Raw genomic sequence first — 22,987 nt, 5'->3', positions numbered from 1 at the left:
TATTTGTTTATTTATTATTTTTAGAGGAGGTAGTGGGGATTGAACCCAGGACCTCAGGCATGCTAAGCATGCGCTCTACCACTTGAGCTATACCCTCTCCCCTTAAATAGAGGTTCTTACGTATAGATTTGGGGAGCGTGTGTACACGTGTGTTTCCATAAGTGATATCATAGTGTATATATTGGTCTATGTTTTACTTTGTAAAACTGATGAGGATTTTTCCACTTCAGAACAATATAAAACCTAAAGCATTTTAAAGGGGGGGGAGGGTATGTCTATACAGTGGGATGCCCTGGAAGACTAGACACAAGGCAGTCTTTGAAAAACGAGGCACTTTTAGTTAAAAGTTGCAAGAACCCGAAACTGATTCAGCTCTTCTGTTTCATCGTGAAGTGCATCTCTGGTCAGCATCTCGGATGTGCAAGATTATGCCCCAGCATTCATAACCACTTCACTTCTAAATCAGGTCCCCCCACTATCTGGCACTCAAAGCGAAGTCTCAGTCATAGGAGGGGATCCCCATCCAGCACGTGTGTGGCTTTGAGGGGGTCCCCTTCCCCACCCCAGCACTGCTCATACTAGAAGACAGAGGGGTGCTGGTCCTCTGCCCTTGTGGGCCCCCTGCAGGGCGCTCGTCTTCTGCATGTGTCTGCCCTGTGTCCTCTCCAGGCCTGGCTCTTTCTCAACTGCTACTGACTTCTCGGGGCAGAGAAAACACTTGGCTGTGCTTCCTTGACAGGTAGGCGTGCGGGGAATTGCATCAGGCTTATTCCACCCCTTTGTGAGTCGTACTTTGCAGACATCCCACTGAATCACGCCAGCTGGGGAGCCCTGGGAGTTCTCCTCTGATTCCCCAACATATCCATGGTCTCTCCACTTGGTCTTGGGCTAGGAGTGGGGAGAGGGACCCTACGTAGAGTGAACATATGTCCTTCTGTGCCCGTTTGCCTGGGACAGTCCTGGTTTGTGCCTGTGGTCCCAGCCTAGTTATTCCTAGCACTTTGTCTTTCTAAAGTGTCCCAGTTTGGGTTAACCGATATGGTCGGCCACCCCTACACCCAGAATCTAATTTACCTGTTTCCTTTCTAGCTCTCCTTTTTCCTTCTCTCTAACTTAGAGATTCGGTATCTCAGTTCAGCTTGGAAAACCTGACTTTCACCATCACCCCCTATTCTATCCAACCTGGTGTTTTTGGCATAAACCCGATGCTGTGACTCTTTCAAGGCCAGGCTTTTGATTCTGAAAAGCTCAGATGTTCGAGCCTCCAAGATGTATTTCCTCTGCTTCTCTGATGTAATGACCCTTCCCTGGGATATAGAATGGATGTCTCCTGGTTGGCTTTGGTAAAGGGCATTGGGTAAAAAATAAATTGCCACTAATGAGAAACATGTGGTATAGGAATCTGAAAACATAGCCTCCCCCTGAACTCATAAAGGAAGCTGACTTCTCTTAGAGGGGTTCTCTGCTATGCCTCTCCCCAGGCAGTAGACCTGGATCTAAGCTGGGCTCCCTGGGGAGGCAGTTCCACTGCAGGGACCTCGATGGGTTGCTGGCCTGGGACCGTCTAGGATGACCTCAGCCAACAGCTGGCCAGATGCCAGACCATTAGAACCTGGCAAAGGCCCCGGAGAGAGGCACACCCTAGAAAGAGGAAGACTCGAAATTATGTGAGTTTACCTGGAATTAGTTGGAATGAAGTTTCTGCCACCCAGTGCAATGGGCACACAAAATAGAAACTCAGTAGACTTGGGGAAAAATAAAGCAAGTTACATCTTTTGCATATCTGAGCTATGGCCTGAGACTCAGCCCTGCTGCATGCTGGGGTTCATGTGGGGTTTATAATAGTCATAATGATGCTAGGAATATTTATTGATGGCTTACTATGTACCAAGCTCTGTTCCAAGGGCTTTACCTGTGATTTTATAGATCCAATTTGCCCTATTTTACAGCAGAAAATTGAGGTGCAGAGAAAATTAAACGACTGTCTAAGGTCAAAGCATATATTGGCCCTACAGACTGATGACAAACCCTAGAATGGAATTTGAGACCAGTTACCCTAGGACATGAGGAAACTGGTGTGCGGAAGTGAGGTGAACTTCTCAGAAAATTGTTCGTTTAGAACTATTAGTGGGCTGGGGAGAAAATGCATGTTTTAAAAAAAATTCTAGAGTTTCTGAGTCTCTTCAAAATAGCTGGCAAAAAGAAACCTAGGGGTGGAAGGATGGGTAGAGCTCAGTGTAGAGTGCATGCTCAGCATGTACCAGGTCCTGGGTTCAATCCCCAGTACCTCCATTTTTTTTTTTTTTAAAGAGGATTTACAAATTAAAACTACAATCAGGTATCACCTCACACTGGTCACAATGGCCATCATTAAAAAGTCCAGAAAGGATAAATGCTGGAGAGGTTGTGGAGAAAAGGGAACCCTCCTACACTGTTGTGTAGGAGAGAAAAACAAGATACAAATGAACTTATTTACAAAACAGAGACAGACTCACAGACATAGAAAACAAACTTATGGTTACCAGCGGGCAAAGGGGTTGGGAGGGATAAACTGGGAGTTGGGGATTTGCAGGTATGAACTATTATATATAAAAGATAAACAACGAAGTCCTACTGTATAGTGCAGGGGACTGTATTCAATACCTTATAATGGCCAATAATGAAAAAGAATATGACAAGAAATATATTTATTTATATACGTATAAATGAATTGCTATGCTGTACACCAGAAATTAACACAACACTGTAAATGGGCTATACTTCAATTAAAAATAAATAAATAAAACAAAGCAACCCCCACCCCCACAAACACACACAAAAAGTTTTTGCTGGCATCAGAAGAAAAAAAAGCATTTAAAGGCTCTTCTGTGAATTCTGAGGTGATCTGGACTTTGGTATCTTGTAGCTCCTGGTTCCCCATCCGACCACCCAGGTGGAGGACCCTGGGCTGCCGGCAAACTGGCATCCCCTTAACCGGCCTGCCATGAATTAATTCCTGAAGCCACTGCAGACAAGCTGTGCTCTGAAGGAGGATCCCAGTTCCCAACGCCAGAGGGAGACAGCATTCCCCATCCCAAAGGGGAGGAGGTTTTCCTTTTTGTGTTGAGACAACCCCTAAAAGTTTCCGGAAGAACCAATGCCTTCTCTGCTTCTCCTGATTTTGTTTAGTGGCAAACGGAACACGGGGTGGTGGACTGTCACGTAGTATCCAAGGTGGGTATGAGGATGTCTGCGAATTGGAAGGGACCCTGAGAAGGGTGGGGGCCCCGGGGCAGCCTGCCCACTTTCCCTGCCGCACCTGCCCGCGGAGGCCCAGAGGGAACTGGGGAGGGGAGGTGGCTCGGCTGGGCTCCGGGCTGAGGAAGCCACTTGCAGCCAATGCGCCCTTTGAGGAAAGGCAGTGACTCCAAACTCGCTCATGATCACTGCCAAGTAAGTGAGGAGATTGAGAAGGGAGGCAGCAGCCTTGAGAGCCCCCATGAAGGGTGGCTTGGGAGCGGTGAAGGGAAGATGCCCTGGATGGTCCCTGGGGCTGTCTCAGTGTCCCCGCGAGGACAGGTACAGCCAAGCTCCTCCGTGTGGCTGAGAGCAGTGTGCGTGCAGCAGAAGAGCAGAGGCCCGCGAGAGGGCTCTGTAATCCAGCCAGGACACCCCGAGGACTGAGGACGCCCCAGCACAGAGGCCTCTGGGATCAGGCTTCTCCTACCGCAGATTCCAAGCCTCACCCCTCCCCTCAACTGCCAGAATTCAGATGCAGCCCCAGGAAAGGCAGGCAGGGAGCCTGAACTATTGAGAAATCATGATCTGAACTGGCCAAGATTTCACGTTTGCCACCCTGCAGAATGAGAAGTGGTGGTAGACAGTGACCGTCAGACCAAAAAAATCATTGTGATAAAAAATTTGCATTTCTTATACACTTGAGTTTAAGGCCTTAGTAATTGGTATCCATTCAATTTTAGGAAATTTACTAGAACAGACCCTTTCCTAACAAAAGGAATACCTGTGAACTTAAACCGGGAAGTCACCATTCCCTGGAAAGTGATGGAAGGTGTTCTGATTTGGCGAGGTGCCTTGTGCATTTTGGGGAGTGATGTTTGTCTTGATTTGGAGTGTGATGGGTGGAGAGGCTTGGCTCTATGGGAATGAAATTGGTGCTAGTTCCTAAGTTTTGATTGCTGTTTGTGGGCAGGAAACAAAGAAAACAGAAGTGTCTGCTTTTTTTTTTTTTGCTATTTTTTGGGGGAAGGGGCAGATAATTAGGTTTATTTATTTCAGTGGAGGCACTGGGGATTGAACCCAGAGCCTTGTGCATGCTAAGCACGTGCCGTACTACTGAGCTATACACCCCCCTCCCCGGAAGTGTCTGCTTTGGACAGAGACTCTGGGAGACCCACAGGGATGTGCAGTGTTGCCAGTGGCCCAGGTGACAGTGTGCGTGGGTGGATCCCAGCACCTCCCTGGTACCCGGAGGTATTAAAAGGGCAGTTGGCAGGGATACTGGTGATCTCATGCAAGGGCAGCGGGCAGCCTGTGGGCTTTAGGTAACAGACTGCAGTGAGGAGCCGGGAGGGAAGGGCAGGACAGCACACAGTCCATGGAAGGCGATGTTTCCAGGACTTCTGGGTATCAATGCAAGATGCTGGGACCTGGAAACGTAGGTTATATATAATAAGTGTCCTTGATACTTAAGTGTCAGAAAATCCCATCTCTTTACTTTTCTACATAAAATCAAATCTGGCTTAAAGTTCATTGGCCTGGCTAACAGGATAGCCCAGTTGGTCATTTTTGGAAGACTGTCTCCAGGTGAAAGCATTTCTCCTCCAGGTACCAAAATCTCCCAAACAGAATCTTTGAGTAAAGGAGGTAAATAATTTTGGGTAAGTCAGTAGGTGTCATTTTAACTACCACTATTTCCACCCCTTGGGTTCCTGGCCAAGTGTATTTTGGGAGTATTCCTAAGGGAGAAACAGCAATGCTGGGGAGAGCATATGTTGAATCCCTGCATGGTGTTTCTCCAGCTGGCATGGGGGCTGGCTGCCAACAGACCATGCCTCTGTTCTACCGAGCTACCTGCTTCTGGAGTTGGGAGACATAATATGATTAAGGAATCTCATGGGCATTAGCTTATGGCCTGCTTTTTCTCTGTAAAAATGAGTTCCTTAGTCAGAAGTAACATTGTGTAGGAGAACATGGTGGAGTATAAGTCATCCAGCAAGTCCGTAGAGAGCGTGCTGGCAGCAGCATGATGACAGCCAGGGAAACCAAATCCAAATCCGGAACGAGTGCCTGTTCCAAGGAGATTGGTTGCCCTTTCCCTGATGGAAAAGGTCCAGTGCAATCAACCTGCCACCTGGCAGCTGGCTCCTCCCCCAGAATCCCTCACAGCACTCAGTGGCACTGCCTGTCACTCAGTTGATCAGGTTAGAGTCCTGGGAGTCTGACATTTTTCCCATTCCTTTACACTCAGAATCCAATCTGCCAGCAGGTACTACTGTTTCTGCTTTTTAAATGGTCCCCAAATCTGATTCCTTCTCAACCACCTCCACCTCTGTCACTCTAATCCAAGCCACTGTTGCCTCACCCAGACCACTGCAATAGCATCCCAGCTAGTCAGCTTGCTTCTGATTTTTCTTGTCTGCAAACTGTTCTCCACACAACAGTGATTAAAAATTTTTTTAAATTGTGATAAAATACACATAACAAAATTTTTACCATTTTAGGGGGAGGATATAGCTCAAGTGGTAGAGTGCATGCTTAGCATGCACGAGGTCCTGGGTTCAATCCCCAGTACCTCCTCCAAATAGAAATAAATAAATAAACCTAATTACCTCCCTTTCATAAAACTAAGCAAAAAAAAAAAAATTTTTTTTTTACCATTTTGATCATTTTTAAGTGCATTTCAGTAGTGTTAAGTCTGTTCACATCTTTGTGCAAAAAATCTCCAGCCTCTTTCATCTTGCAGAATTGAAACTCTATACCCTTTAAACAACATCCCACTTCCCCATCCCCCCAGTCCCTGGAAAGCACCTTTCCTTCTCAGTGAATTGATAACTCTATGTACCTCATACAAGTGGAGGTATATGTGCATTTGTCCTTTCGTGGCTGGCTTATTTCACTTAGCCCAATATCCTCAAGGTTCATCCATGTTAACGTGTCAGAATTTCCTTCCTGTTTCAGATTGAATAATATTGATTGTAGGTATATGCCACAATTTGTTTATCCAGAGTGATTTTTAAAAAATGTATGTTAGGCTGAGTTTGTTCAACAAATAAATGACATGGGAAATTAGACAGATCAACCAATTGTAATGGGTGGACAGTGCTTGTATACTGACCTGAACAAAACAACTCTAGAAAGATGTTTCTCAGACAATGGAGAAATTTGAACAAGAAAAAAGATTTTACTAAGGATTTTTCTAATTGTAATTTTTGGTTTTTTGTGATAAGGGTGTTGTAGCTAGGTTTTTTAAAAAATTTATCTTCTGGAGATACCTACTAAAATACCAGTATCAATGCTTTACTATGGAATTTTAAGTACTCCAGAAAATTGTGGCTATATAAGAAAAATAGATGAAATAGGTGAATTGTTAACCATTGTTTGAGTTGGATGATGCATAAATATAGGCTTATTTCTCTATTTTTGTATGTATTTGAAAAAAATGCTCATTAAAAATTTCTTAAAGTCCCCTACTAATATTATACTGCCTTCTACTTATATAATAACAGACCTAAAGGGAGACATAGACAGCAATATAATAGTAGGGAACTTTAATGTCCCACTCACATCAGTGGATAGATCATTCAGATGAAAAGTCAATAAGGAAACAGCAGCTTTCAGTGACACATTAGTTCAGATTACTTTAGGAGCTAGATACAGAACAATCCACCCAAAAGAAACAAGGTATACATTCTTAAGTGCACAAGGAGTGTTCTCCAGGATACATTGCATGATAGGCCACAAGTCTTGATAAAGTTAAGAAGATTGAAATTGTTTCAAGCACTTTTCTACTATAACGCTATGAAACTAGATATCAATTACAAGAAAACCGGAAAATTGACAAATATGTGAAGATGAAACATGTTACTGACCAACCAGTGGGTCAAGAAAGAAAAAATAAAAACCTTGAGACAAATAAAATGGAAATGCACCATGTCCTTATGGGATGTAGGAAAAGCAGTTCTAAGAAAGAAGTTCACAGTGATAAATGCCTACATCAAGAAACATGAAAAATCTCAAAGCAACCTAACTTTACACCCTAAGGAACTAGAAAAGAAGAGCAAGCAAAACCCAAAGTTAGTAGATGGAAGGAAACAACAAAGACCAGAGCAGAATAAATAGATATAAAAACACAATAGGGAAAAAAAATCAATGAAACTAAGATCTGGGTCTTTGAAAAGATAAAATTGACAAAGCTTTAGCTAGATTTACTAACAAAAAGAGGACACAAAGTCAGAAATGAAAGAGGAGACATTACAACTGATACCACAAATTTAAAGAGTCATAAGCAACTACTATGAACAATGCTACACCAACAAATTGGACCATCTAGAGGAAATGGATAACTTTCTAGAAATGTACAACCTACCAAGACTGAATCATGAAACAATACAAATTCTGAGCAGAGTGACTACTAATGAGGAAATTGAATCAATAATCAAACACCTCCTAAGGAAACAAAGCTCAGGACCAGGTGGCTTTACTGGTGACTGCTACCAAACATTCAGAGAATTAATACCAATACTTCTCAAACACGTCCCCTAAAAAAGAAGAGAGGGGAGCACTCCGAAACTCATTTTACGAGGCCAGCATTACCCTGATACCAAAACCAGACAAGGCATCACAAGAAAAGTACAAGCCAATATTCCTGGTAAAACATAGATGCAAAAATCCTCAAATATCTGCAAGCCAAATTCAACACCACATTAAAAGGATCATAAACTATGATCAAGTGGGACTTATTCTAGGAATGCAAGAATGGTTCAACATCTGTAAATCAACACTATACACCACATCAACAAAATGATGCAGAAAAGGCATCTGACAGAATTCAGCATCCATTTATGATAAAAGCTCACAACAAAGTGGGTGAGAGAAAACCTCAATATAACACAGGCCACACATGACAAGTCCACAGCTAATATACTCAACGGTGAAAAAGCTAAAAGCTTTTCCTCTAAGATCGAGAACAAGACAAGAGTGTCCACTCTTACCACTCTGATTCAACATAGTATTGAGAGTTCTAGCCAGAGCAATGAGTAAGAAAACGAATAAAAGGCATCCAAAATTGGAACAGAAAAAATAAAACTGTTACTATTTGCAGATGACATATATAGAAAATCCTAGACTTCACCAAAAAACTGTTAAAACTAGTAAATGAATTCAATAACATTGAAGGATACAAAATATGCCAAAATCAGTTAAGTTTCTATAGACTAATAACAGAGAATTAAGAAAACAATCCCATTTACAATTGTATCAAAAAGAATAAAATACTTAGCAATAATTTAACAAAGGAGATGAAAGATCTGTATACTGAAAATTATAAGGCATTAATGGAAGAAACTGAAATAAATGGGAAGAAATTCATGCTCATGGATTGGAAGCATTAATATTGTTAAAATGTATACTACCTGAAGCAAACTACAAATTCAGTCCCGATCAAAGTTCCAATGATGTTTTTTACAGAAATAAAACAAACAGTCCTAAAATATGTATAGAACCACAAAAAGCCCTGAAGAGCCAAAGCAATCTTGAAAAAGAACAAAGCTGGAGGCATCATAAGCCCTAATTTCAAGCTATATTACAAAACTATAGTAATCAAAACAGTATGCATTGTCATAAAAACAGATAAACAGATCAGTGGACCAAAATAGAGAGCCTAGAAATAAACCCACACATATATGGTCAATTAAAAGAATCAAGAATGTACAATGGGGAAGGGACAGTAATTTAATAAATGATGTTAGGAAAACTAGACCCCTATCTAGTATCATACATGAACATTTGCTCAAAGTGGATTAAAGACTTGATGTAAGACCTGAAACCTTAAGCTCCTTGATACTAGTCTTGGTGATGATTTTTTGGATCTGACACCAAAAGCAAAGGTAACAAAAGCAAAAATAAACAAATGGGACTACATAAAACTTAAAAGCTTCTGCACAGCAAAGGAAGCCATAAGCAAAATGAAAAGGCAACATGAAGAATGGGAGAAGATATTTTATATCTCATAACGAGTTAATATCCAAAATATACAAAGAACTCATATAATTGGACATCTCTCCAAAATCCAATTTTAAAATGGACAGAGGGTCTAACTAGATATTTTTCCTAAAAAGACATACAGATGGCCAACATGTCCAATAAAAGGTACTCAGCACCACTAATTATCAGGGAAATGCAAATCAAACCCACAATGAGATACCACCTGACACCTGTTAGAATGGCTATGATCAAAAATAACAATACAAAAATAACAGTAACAAATTAGAAGTGTTGGTGAGGATGTGGAGAAAATGGAACCCTTGTGCGCTACTGGTGGAAATATAAATTGGTGCAGCCACTGTGGAAAATGGTATGAAGTTTCCTCAAAAAATTAGAATTAGAAGTACCGTATAACCCAGCAATTGTACTTCTGAGTATGTAACTGAAGGAAACAAAAACACCAGCTCAAAAATAAATGCACTTCTGTGTTCATTGCAGCATTATTTACAACAGCCAGGACATGGAAGAAACCTAAGTGTCTATCGATGGACGGATGGATAAAGAAATTGTGGTATATATAACAATGGAATATTGTTCAGCCATAAGAAAGAAATTCTGCCATTTGTGACAACATGGATGGATTTTGAGGGCATTATGTTAAATAAGTCAGACAGAAAAAAGTTGTATGATCTCATATATGCATGTGTCTGTGTGTGTGTATGTATATACATATTTATACACATACATATGGAATATTAAAAAAGAAATCAAGCTCATAGATATAGAAAACAGATTAGCAGTTGCCAGAGGGTGAGGGGTGAGCAAAATGGGTAATGGGGGTCAAAAGGTACAAACTTCTGTTCTAAAATAAATCCTGGAGCTGTAGCAGGACTATAGTTAGTAATACTGTACTGTGTACATTTGAAAGTTACTAAAAGAGTAGATCCTAAAAGTTCTCATCACAAGAAAAAATATTAATGTGTGGTGATGAGTGTTAATTACTTATTGTGGTGATCATTTCACAATACATACAAATATCAAATCATGTTGTACACCTGAAATGAGTGTAATGTTTTATGTTGATTATATCTCAATTTTTAAAAGTAATTACAGAATTGTCAATGCATTAAAAAAAAAAGTGCTGATTACCATAAGGAGGTGTAAAGAATTCAGTTGTGGGAAATTTAGAGAATTCAGAAAGCAGCAATGGGAATTCAGAGAATAAATTATTTTCAGCTCTAGTAGTTAAAAATGTCTGGAGAAGGCAGTATTATTTGAGCCAGGCTTTGGGGCAAGGGTATAATTTTAACAGGATGAGAGATGGAGAGGGTTAACCTATACAACTTACAAGATATTAATAAATTTAAAGATATTTTATCTTGTAAAATATCTCATAGGAAAAATGCATGTATATGAATCATCTGAGGATGTTGTTAAAATGCAGGTTCTGGTCAGCAGGTTTTGGGTGTGAGATCTCTAATAAGCTCCCAGGTGGTGCTGATGCTGCCTGTCCACGGAGCGGGGAGTTCGGCAGTTCCAGTGCGTGGAACAGCCCAAGCAAGGGCACAAGGGCAGGGAAGTGTTATCACTACGAGCTGCAACGGAGCCCGAAACAAGAACAGTCCAGTTAATGGGGCGTGATTCTATCGTGGGGACGCTGAGCCAAACAAAGCTACAAGGCAGGTCAGATTCAAACTGTTGAGTGTTTTGAACGTCAAGTTTTAACACGTGAACTGTGTATTAGCAAGAGGGAAACACTGAAAACTGTCCAGAGGGGGAGGACCAGGATCAGAATGCAGGTTAGCAAAGTGAATCTGGCTGCGGGATGCCGGAGTCAGGGAGACCACTTAGAACCCTGCCTGCAGCACGCCACTTGAGAGGTATTAAGGGCTTATGATGGAGACTGCCAGCAAGACTGGGAAGGAAAAACTATTTTTATGTAGCAAATGGATGTTCAAAAACTGGAAGCCAGGTAAATAGATGAATCAGCAAGTAAAATATAAAACTTACCAAAGGAAGAAGGAACGGGACATGGTGGTTGACATATGACTGTAGTACGGGAGAAAGAGGATGCCTTTAACAGGAAACTGAGGGAGCGGCACTTGTTTGGGAGGAAAATATGATCCTAGCAATACCCACTGAATGTCCACTGTGTGCCGCTTATAGATTTGAAGGCTTTTTTTTTTTTTTGCTTTGTCTCATTTCATCCTTACAACAGAGGAAGGTTATGGATCAGTGGTAGAGAGCATGCTTAGCATGCATGAGGTCCTGGGTTCGATCCCCAGTACCTCCATTAAAAATATAAATAAGCAAACCTAATTACCAACCCTTCCCCGCAAAACCCCAAAATACAAACAAGTACAACAAAAAAAATCCTTACAACAGTCCTATGAGAACATGCCATTTATATGCCCTATTTTAAGGATAAGGAAACTGAGGAATTAAGTAACTTGCTCAAGGTCAAACAACTGGCAAAGGGCGGAGCCAACGTTAGAATCAGGCACTCTGGGTCTAAAACACAGCTCCTAATGGATGCCCCTAGTCTCATGGTGTATTAGGTACATTTGGGGTGGCTCCTCACCCACTCCCCTTGTGTGCCTATGGGAACCGCTTCCCTGGTCACAGCTAATTGTCCAGGAAAGGAGACCTAACAGGACAGGCCATCCTCTGGCTGGCGTGAAACCTACGATCTGGTTACCTGGTGGCAAAGGTGGATTGAACGGCTGATCTATTTCCTCTCCTGAGAACTTTGAGTCAGGAAACAGACATCGATTTTGTTAAATAAGGGAAGCCCTCATCCCTGCCCCACCTGGGACTGTCCCTGTGTCCCTGCTATCTGGGGCCTGTCATTAAGTCTCCCTTTTCCTGAGGTGACTTAGTCTGTATCCTTTGGACCCAAATGATCCTGACTTCAGCTCAATAATTCACTTCATTCTAAGAATTTATCCAGATCCACCAAAGAATGAATAGAATGCTTCAGTAATGCTGGTGAGCATTAACCCTCCTGTTTTCCCCTCTGGCAATTAAAGACTATGCAGAAGTACACGGGGGGAGACGTGTGCTTTTGCAGCGTCCACAAGTAAAGGCCTAGTTATCAAGCCTCAGCTGACGCTAGCAAGGGGGGGTGTTCGGGATAGAACTGTGCTTCTGGCAAAAACAGAAATAGTCCTGAACCTGCAGGAGCTTTTCTCTTTCAAAAGAGCTGCCCAGCACCCTTCTCACTGCTGGAGCAGGGCAGGGACAGCGACACGGGAGGAAGATCGTCCATTGAGAGGGAGCTGGAGCTAACTCAAAGGGCAACATGATTTGCCAGGCAATGGGCATTTTGCAGAATATTCTAGAAGAGAGACCTCCTCAACTTTTGTGCCATTAAGAGTGGAGAGAGCTAGAGCCAAAGAAAGAAGCTGGGAGGGCAGGTGACGAGGTCTTAACCTCCATCACTGATGGCCAGCGTTGGTTCTGCTGATCCAGGTGGGCACCCTTTCCATGTCACCATAGCATACGCTTCCTTCCTCAAATGGCCTGCTTGATGAAGCAGGAGGACCTTCCGAGAGAGGAAGATACTGATTCATCAAGGGTACATAAGCATCCATGCCCCCTCCTAGAACTTTCCAGTAAACTCCAGTGGTGCCTGTGCAAAAGAGTGCGGGGTAAAGCAAGCTTCCAAGATATTAGACACGACTGATCGGAACTGACGTAGCCTGCCTGTCAGAGGATAACTTGTGGACACTCAGTACTTAATCCTGAGCTTCGAGCAGTTGCTGAGAGAGAGAGAGAGAGAGAGAGCGAGCGAGCGAGCTGCCTATAATTAGCCGGTACTACCTTGTATGACTGCTTGTTTAGACTGTTAGAGCCTTTGTGTCTGCAAACCTCTGGAAAACCTTGAATCAGTCTTCAACTTAACTTCGATGACATTTCCTCCGGGAAACCTTCCCTGACCTTCCCAGGCACCTGTGTTTCCTCCACCGTGCTCTCATCCAGCCTCGTACATGTGTTTAGGAGAACGGTGTGTTCCTGGACCTCTCAGAGTCAGGCACTGTGTTGTGTTTATCTTTGCATCCAGGGCTTGGCACATGGTGGTTGCTGCAAGTATTTGGGCCAAAGGCATGAAAGCGTCATTACAGAAAGATGCCCTACCCCAGTGCGCTTGTCTATGAGACTAGAGTGAAGAAGACATCATAGTCAGGGGAGTTTGGACATTGAGGACGAACGTCAGTAAAGCTTTGATGATACCAAAGGGAGAATAGGGACTGAAAAGCCAGCTTCCTATGGACTCCAACAACAGAAAATAAGGCAGAAAATGAGTTTGAGAGACAAAGGCCCTAAGACTTCTTAGCTGAACAGAGGGACTCAACCCATCTGTGAAGATCAGATTACTATTTCGTATTATTGAAGTGGCCCCTGTTAAGTGGGAGTGGGGTTGGAGAAGACATGGACACAAGGAAGCAAGTAAATAAGAATCTTGAGAATTACATCATGAGAAAGAAATAGACCAGGAGTTTGCTGCATTTTCTGTGGAAATTATGTATTCAAATACACCAAGAGCCTTGCCTAAAAAGAGCCTTGTTCTTTAAATCAGCCCTTGGCTGGCCAAAATTGACAAGGCAGGAAGCGATGCATGTCATTGCTATAGCCTCTGAAGAAAGATGTCCTCCCGTGTGCCCACTTTAGGTGGAAAGCAAGGGACGAGGTAGTTCCTCCCAACTGTCAGGGCCAGGTAAATCAGACAACTTCTTCCACTGCGCTAGCTGGTGTCTTGACAAGGCCTGCCCACTGAATTTCACCTTTGCTACAAATCAGTAACTGGCAGGTGTCTGTCATTCCTCCCATTTCCAAGTGGGAGCTTTGATGGTGGTTGATGAGTCTCTGCTCTATCCTTGGAAGTTGAGTGTATACATGGGAGGGAGGGAGCGAGCGAAGTGAGAGCCTTTATATTTTAGTCCACAGCTCACCCATCCACAAAGAGCCCCCTTCAAATATGAGGGAGAAAACTGTGAATCAGGGCAAGGTTCTGGACGATGAGCTGTATGCCATAGCTGGGTGGTGCTTTTCACTGATGCTCTTGGGGGAGATGGGAGGGTATGTCTATGGCGTAGGAAGAGGGCTACAAATGAGTATTTGGTGCCAAGAGGAGAAGGTGGCAGAGACTGATTGTGCTTGTGAAAATGTGTGTTCTCACCTTTCTGGGCAGTCAGACCACATTTCCTGGCCTGCCTGGCAGTGAGGTATGACCATGTCATGACTCCTGGCCAAAGGACTGTGGTGGAAGCCCATGAGACTCTCTCCCTGAACGCATTTCCCCTTCTGCTAGCTGTATGTCAGTGTCGCCTCGGGAGGTGACTGAATACAGCTGCTCCCCACCGGACCCCCAAGGAACACACATGTGAACTCCTGAGTGAAGGAGAAATAACACTGACCTGGTTTCAGCTGCTGAATGTTGGGGTTTGTTACAGCACATGTTAATCCCTGACTGATCACAGCTTTCTGCTTTCCATGACTTGAGGCAGTGTTACCTAAGACAGATCTGCCTGCCTGCAGCATTCTTGGGGTTCTTTGAGTTATAATAGGAGAAAAGACCTCTGAGGTGGACAAAAATTTCAACTGGTGTGATGGGTTTTCAGAAAAATCTGATTAGATCATTAAGAGATATTTGACCTCATCTTGCCCCTGAGGCTGGTGAGGTGGGACATATCTCAGTTCACTTGAGCCTTGTGGTCAAGATTATGGGGTACAGGATGGATGGATCTAGGGACTGCTGCCTCAGACAGGGTTCGTTTCTATACGGATGATGTGAACATCATAAAAATAAAGCATTTTGTTTTATTTCTCCATTTTCCATTGATTATTTTAATATTAGAAGGGAATACTTAATAACATAAGAAACTGAAAAACCGATTAAGTGGAAAAGCTACTAATAAAATAGTGTGCTCTGCATAATCTTAATTTTGAAAAAAAGAAGCTGAAAGTGTACAAGTGCTAGGAAGATGACACCGAAATATTAAGGGTGGTCACTTGTAGGTAGAAATGTTAGTGCAATTTTTGTATTTGTCTCTATTGTTTGGTATTTTTTAAACTTTTCTCAGTGGACACTCATCACCTCCAGATTAACAACAGCAATGAAGGCAGCTGAAGTTATTTTTAAGGAAAAGATGAAAAAATTTTGTCTTGGAATACAAAAATTTAGCTTTTTCACTCATCAGTACTGTGAGCTCTTGGTGAGGCTCATATCCCAGCAGGGAAATGGGGGTTGATGAGCTCACCCACAAAACCGATGCTGCAAACAACACTCTTGTATTTGTGCTTGAATGAATTCATGAGTGTTTAATCTAGGAATTGAAAGTATGACAATTTTACTGAGAGTTGGTATTTTAAAGAACTATATACTTGCTTTCCATTAAGTGTGTCCATACGCTTCTATTAAATTTGGGAATTGTATGATCTTTTCTTGGACCTCAGTGCTGGACTCAGACAAATCTAACCATGTTAAGTATTGCAGTGTTGTCAGTATCTAAACACTGCTTTCCTTCTGCTGTTATCACATCCTGGCAAAGAATGTGTTGGTGGGGCTCCCCTTCCTGAGACAGAGTTCCACCAGCAGGTTAAAAATCATTCAAATTCCAAAGACATGGAAGAGTAACCAGAGCAAGAGTTTCTGGAACAACGTTAGCTCCCATGTAGGGGCCGAGCTGTCAGTGGCCCTCCTCCTCATCCTGTGACAAATCTTCTTTTACTGCAAGAGGATAAACTGGTGATCTTCGTATTAGGAAAGTCCTTTAGTTCAGACAGCTTTTCAGCTTTCTGTTTGGACCCTCCACACCAGCTGAGGAAAAGGCAGTGGGATGAGATTAACGTCTGCACACGGGACTTCATGGCTCTGCAAATTCAAGCATGTGCAATGGAAAGATCCGGGTGGCGAGTGATATAAACACTAGAAACATAAATACGTTTTTTGGTCAAGTCGGGATTGTTGGAAAGGGTGTAGACTTTGGCGTCCAGCAGACAGGGCGTCAAACCCCAGCTCTGTCACTTACAAGTGACATGACCCGAGGCCAGCTTTTAGCTCCTCTGAACCTATTCTTTTGTGAGGAGAGTGAGGGTCATAGGACCTCTCTTGAAGTGTTGTTAGAATTAAGTGACAAATGTAGGGAAACACAACACCCAGTACCTGGCACAAAGAAGATGCCTATTAATGCTGGTTCTCTTTTCCCTGCTTCTATGGCTTGTTATGAGATTAGATTTGGGGAGAGGCTAAGACAAAATAAAACCAGATTGGAGGAAAATATGCGGGGTGAAAGCCAGGATAATGCTGAACATATACAATGTGAAAGAGAAACACTTTTATTTCCAAGCATCCCACAGAAGCAGGAAGAAGAGCTATGGAGAAGGCTGCCCAACAAGAGCACTGACCAGACCTTCACCTGAAAATGACCGAGGATGGGTCATCACTGGTTGGCTCACCAAAGCCACCATCTTGCACACTGTAGCAAAGAAAAATTTTCAAAATGGCTCTTGTCATCATCCCAAGGGCCACATTAATGGGGAGAAAAAGGGAAAAAGATCGTTTGTGGATATAGAATATTTCTTTCACAGTTATATTAATTAAGAACTTCCAGTGCCATTGAGGAAGCAAGCTGCAAGTTTACTCATACTGGGATGATACTGTTTGCATTTTTCAGCAATTATACGTGGATACTGTACCCACCCACTCCCCCAAACAATCTGGTTTAGAATCAGCATTTGATATAAAATTCATTGATTCAAGGGATTGTCAGGTCAATTAGTAACTCTAGATGGCTGGTTCAAATCCAGATTTGAAGAGACACTAAGTCAAAACTTTTAGTCGACCAACCGCAGTTCCGTGGAAAACTAGCTTTGCCTCTTTGGATCTTTCAGACCTGTCATTCTAAGTGACTTTACAGCTCCCTTGGGGGAGATCTGGCTTAGGTGTCCCTGTGTGGAGGAGCTGGAGGACTAGGCTTTCATGTCGGTGTTTAAGAATCTTTGTATAAGAAGTTTATGTTTATGTATATAAACAGTGCATACCTGCCAATGATAAAAAGGGAACGTGCTCACTTAGCTGTCCCTTTCCACCATCAGTCTCTCTCCCCAGAAGAAACCCCTTCCAACAATGTAGTGTGTTACATATTGACACATAGTTTTCATGTGATTATACTATCCATCCATGTATTATTATTCAATGGCTGATTTTTCAAAAATCTTCACAGTGTATCATGGATGTCTTTTCACATCATGAATACAAATTTTCCTCCTTATTTTTACAACAGCCCAGGAAGAGGAACAGTAGAGTGCAGGGAATAAGAGGACATTTTACATGAACTGATGTGAAATGTAATCAGATGCATTTAGTAAGGACTGAGCAGATAAAACACAAACAGCCCAGCAAGTGCACTGTGTCTATAATTCAATCATTAAGTTCTTTCTAAAACGTAACTAGTTCAAAGAGTACTACAATGAACATCCTTATATACATATCTTTGAACAGTTCCTAGTGTTTTTATGGGGTGAGAATGAGGGATTCTGTTGGACATTCACACAGAGTTATGCTTGCCTAACTGCGCTCCAAAAGTCATCCCAATTTATAGTCCAGCCAATAGTGTGTACTTGATGATTCCATTTCCCCAGACTTTTGCCCAAACCAGATTTTATAATTAAAAAAATTTTCTCAATTTCTCAAAATACAACTGCTCTTGGACACATTGATCTACATTATAACGAATACTTGACCCAAAAGACCCACTAGGCCACCAAACTGAGCAGAGGCCAGAAATATATATTTAATGTTTTTAATAGAACATTCACACCTTTACCTAACATCAAGAGTTATGAAATTCTCTTCTTTCCATAATGCTTCTATGTGCCTTCATTTTGAACCTAGGGTGTATGAAAATCAATTTTCCATCTCTTGATTTCTTTCTTTTTCAAATTTAAGGACATTGTGATTCCATAAGTGTTCGGGGGAGTTAGGGTCTAGCTGCTACATGCATGTGAAGTCTTACCATTTGAGTAATAAATATGCTGGTTTTCTGCCCCCCACCTTGATACATCTGAATACCTCCCTTTCCAAAACTGGTATCTAGGAGATTGTGATCTGAGTGAGTCCTGGTTGCAAAGGATTTAATCTCTATCACAGACTAAAATCTTCTGGAAGCAAGTTGGAAATGCCAGGGTTAAGTCAAACTCATGCTCAAGACTGTATTTACGCCTTTCTAAGCTCTTGAGTTAGGGCTTTTTTTTGCACTTAGGTTCTCTGTGAACTTGGATGCAAAGCCCCTCCTGTCTGCCTTGGGGTTCCTCTTGTTCTATTTGTCATCTTGTTCGCCCTCTGCTGGTTGTTCAGCAGAAGAACATGAACGGTTAGAACTACTCTTTCTGACCCGGTGAGATTTCTCTTACTCGTTTCTGTTTTGTGAAATCAAAATTCTGGTTGCGTTCCCAATTCTAAAGGTGTTAAAAGAAAATATGTGCATTTTGATGGGTTAGGTTAATTTGAATTACTGAGGGTCTTTGGAGATAAGGCTTGAGGATGGAAGAAAACCAGCTTGACCTCTTTATCTATACATCTTCCTGTTTAGCTCTTCAACCCTGGATTTTTCTCACGTGTGTAACTGCAGTTACAGCACAAACTCAAGGAGTAGAATGGATATGAATATATATATATCCCAGAACCCTGCCCATCCGGGGAATCCAGAGCTGAGAGCATCCCGAGAGACTGAAAAGGAACACAGAATTAAGACATTTTCCACTGATCACCAGACCCATTCACTCAACAAAATGTCATACTATTTCACTCATAAGCTCTACACAATACTATCCCAGGAAATCCTCAAAGCCTGTAGGCATTATAATGATACCCATCATTTAAGAGCCAAAGCCTTCAAGTATTCTGGTCTACCTGGGAAATGCACACAGGACAGCAGAGGACTCACGAGGTGGCAGTCTCCCTCACTAGTCCCCACTCTTCACAGACATCGTTGTCTTTGTCCAGCATCTTTTTGGTCTTCTTGCAACAGCACCACTATACCTTTGGGGAACTGCCCGTTCTCCTCCATGTGATTCTAGGGGGTTCTAATCACATACCTTGGACCCCTGACCACAGGACTGGACACAGAAACTAAGCCTGAAAAATCATCTCACACCTCCCTGGTCAAAATGATTGGTGAGTGACCCAAACCTGGTCACTTCTCTGGGATGCTATACATTGATGCTGGGAGAGAGAAGCTCTCTCTTCCCTCTAGGCTCACAAACCTGGGATCGCAGAAGCCTGGACCGGTCCACGATCCTTTCTGCTCCTTCCTTTTCATGGTGGACACCCAGGGTAGTAGACATGGAGAGAAGGAGAAGAAATGGAAATATATTTGGAAATAGAATCTATGAAGAACTGAACTGGAGGTAAGAGCTGAGCAAGAGGAAAGAGCCAAGAATAACGTCTAGATTTCTAATTTTGGTTCCTGGATGAATGTGACCCCCCCCATTTGTTAATATAAAGGGAGAACCAGGAATGCGATTGGAGAAGAAACCACAGCTTCAAGATGACAATCAGTTCTGTTTTGGACATATGGATGTGGAGCTATCTGTGAGAGGCATCCAGTGGAGATGGGAAGTGTGTGGTTGAAAAAATGTGACTTTGGAGCTAGGGAGAGAGACTTAGCTGAAGATATTTATTTAGGAGCTGTGACATAGACAATGTAAGTGAAGACATTAGAGTAGGTGAGAATATTTAGATACAGAAGACCCTGTTGAGAGGAAGACCCAGGACCCAGTTGTGAGGGGGACCAAACTTTAATGACTGAGTAGAGAAGAAGAACTTAGTAAACAAGACTTAAAAAGAGAGGCTAGTCACGTAGGAGAATAAGTGGGATGAGAATAAGGAATCGTAGAATCAGAAGTTTCAAAAGAGGCTAGTGGTCAACTGTGTCAAAAGCTACTGAGAGTCAGAGAAGTTTGAGGTTGGAGATACATTGGGTTTGGCGATAAGGAGGGCTTTGGTGAAGGTGATGAGCCTCTTCAGTCATCTCCCCAAGCCCGCGTCATATCCGGAGGCCACACCATCTACACAGGCCTGTGTCATCTCCAGAAGCCCACATCATCTCCCCCGAGCCCACAACATGTCCCCAAGCCCACATCTCCCCAAAGGCACATCATCTACCCAAGCCCGTATCATCTCCCCAGCCCGCATGGTCTCGCTGAGCCAGCATCATGTCCTCAAGACAGCAGAATATCCACGAGCCCACATCATCTACACAGATCTGTGTCATCTCCTGGAGCCCGCATTATCTCCACGAGGCTGCGTCATCCCGAGCTGTAACTCGCAGAGAATACATCCTCTATCCAAGCTCACATCTACTCCCCAAACATCATTTCCCCAAGCCCACTTCCTCCCCCCAAGCCAACATTATCTCCCCAAGCCCACATCATCTCTCAAGCCTGCGTCATCTAACCGAGCCCATGTCATGTCCCCAAGTTGGTGTCATATCTGGGAGTCCACGTCAGCTATGTGAGCCGGTGTCATCTACCAGTGTCTGGGTCATCTCCCTGAGCCAAAGCCATCTCCCCGAGCCCAGTCATATCCCCAAGCCCACGTCATCTCTCACAGATCACGACATGTTCCCGAGCCATAGTCATGTCCGAGAGCACATATATGTCTGCAAGCCCGTGTCATCTCCCAGAGCCCGGTTATGTCTCCGACAAAGGACAACTGTGTGTCTCAAGGGCCAGGGACCCTGGTCAATTGTGTGAACCCAGCGGCAGTGACCCAGGCAAATGGTGTGCCTTCAGCTCCAGTGACTGACTCCCACGGTAGGGATTCTGCACCAGTGACCCAGACCCAGGGTGGGGATTCTGCACCAGTGACCCAAGCCCGGGGTGTGTCTGGAAGGCCAGTGACCAAGACCAAGTGTGTGACTTTAGGGCCACCAACACAGGCCACGCATGTGCCGTCAGGGCCAGTGACCAAGGTCCAGGGTGTGCCTTCAGGGCCAGTGACAGGCCCAAGGCTGCTATCAGCTCCAGAGACCAAGGTCCAAGGTGTGCTTTAGGGCAAGTGACCAAGGTCAAGTGTGTGTCTTCAGGGCCAGTGACACAGGCCAAGTGTGTGTCTTCAGGGCCAGTGACACAGGCCAAGTGTGTGTCTTCAGGGCCAGTGACACAGGCCAAGTGTGTGTCTTCAGGGCCAGTGACCTAGGCTAAGGCTGTGTCTTCAGGACCAGTGACCCAGGCTAAGTGTGTTTGTGCAGGGTCAGTGATCCAGGCCATAGGTGTGCGTTCAGCACACTGACACAGGCGCAGGGTGTGTCTTAATGTCCACTGACACAGGCCAAGGGTGTGCCTTAAACACCAGTGACCTAGGACCAGGGTATGGCTTCTGCGCCAGTGAACCAGACCAAGTGAGTGTCTTCAGGGCCCGTGGCCCATGTTAAGTGTGTTTCTTAGGGTCAGTGACCCAGGCCCAGGGTGTACTTTCATATCCAGTGATACAGGCCCTGGGCGGGCCATCAGCGCCAGTGACCCAAGCCCAGCTTTTGCCTTCTGCCCAGTGACCTAAGCCCAGGGTGTGTCTGGAAGGACAGTGACCAAGGCCAAGTGTGTGATTTTAGGGCTACAGACCCACGCCACACATTTCCCTTCAGTGCCCATGACCTAGGCCAAACGTGTGTCTTCAGGGCCAGTGAACAAGGCTAAAGCTCTGTCCTCAGGATCAGTGACCCAGGCCACGGGTGTGCGTTCAGCCCCTGACACAGCCCCAGTGTGTGTTTTAATGTCCAGTGACCCAGGCCACGTGTGTGACTTCAGGGAGAGTGACCCAGGACAAGGGTGTGTTCTCAGGGCCAGTGACCAAGGGCCTGGGTAAGACTTAAAGGCTACTGACCCAGTCCCAGTGTATACCTTCTGCACCACTGACCCAGGCCCAGGGATGCCATCAACACCAGAGACACAGGCCCCAGGTGTGGCTTCTGTGTCAGTGACCTAGGCCCAGGCTGTGCCTTCTATGCCAGTGACCCAAGACCAGGGTGTATCTTGAAGGGCAGTGACCAAGTCCATATGTGTGACTTTAAGGCTTCCGCCCCAGGGCACGCGTGTACCCTCAGGGCAGTGATCCAGGCCCAGGTTATGCCTTCTGCGCAAGTGACCGAGGACACGTGTGTGACTTCAGGGCCAGGGACCCAGGCCAACTGTGTGTCTTCAGAGCCAGTGACCAATGGCAAGTGTGTGTCTTATGGGCCAGTGATACAGGCTCAAGGGTGCCATCAGCGCCAGTGACCCGGGTCCAGGGTTGCCTCCAGGACCAGGAACCCAGGCCCAGGTGTGCCTTCAGCACCAGTGACACAGGTCCAGGTTTTGTCTTCAGCACCAATTACCAAGGGCCACGGTGTGTCTTCAAGGCCAGTGATGGAGGCCAATGGTGTGAGTTTAGGGCCGGTGACCCTGGTCAAGAATGTGTCTTCAGGGCCAGTGACCCAGGCTGTGTATCTTCAGGACCAGTGACTCATGCCGAGTGTGTGCTGTCAACATCAGTGACGCAGGCCCAGGGTGTGCATTCTGCTCCTGTGACCCAGGCCCATGCTGTTTCTTTAGGACCAGTGACCCAGGCCAAGGAGTTACCAAATTCATCTGTAGGTGTGCTCTTGAAATTAACCAGTTTACACATACATTTGTAGTTTACTTTTGTTAACCCCTCTGCTGCACCAGAAAAGAGAAACTTGAAATAGCTTCTCAGTATCCACAAAATTAGAGAGAGGCTTTGAAGGATGTGTGTAAGACTTCTGCG

At 44.1% G+C, this 22,987-nt stretch overlaps 1 protein-coding gene and 1 long non-coding RNA gene across 2 annotated transcripts in view; both read right to left on the bottom strand.

Moving 5' to 3' along the window:
• Window positions 1-22,987, bottom strand: part of LOC116661566 (kinesin-1 heavy chain-like) — a 45,952-nt gene that overhangs the window by 5,537 nt on the left and 17,428 nt on the right.
• On the bottom strand, window positions 17,992-20,594 carry LOC116661567. Its single transcript, XR_004317507.1, has 2 exons — window positions 19,468-20,594; window positions 17,992-18,931 (listed from the first exon to the last, which is right to left on the bottom strand). It is a non-coding gene; the product is annotated as an uncharacterized LOC116661567 (long non-coding RNA).

The sequence above is a fragment of the Camelus ferus genome, chromosome 35, assembly GCF_009834535.1.
Source record: "Camelus ferus isolate YT-003-E chromosome 35, BCGSAC_Cfer_1.0, whole genome shotgun sequence".
NCBI lineage: Eukaryota > Metazoa > Chordata > Mammalia > Artiodactyla > Camelidae > Camelus > Camelus ferus.
The sequence above is the reverse complement of the archived record's forward strand: the minus strand, read 5'-3'. Positions and strand labels throughout refer to the sequence as shown.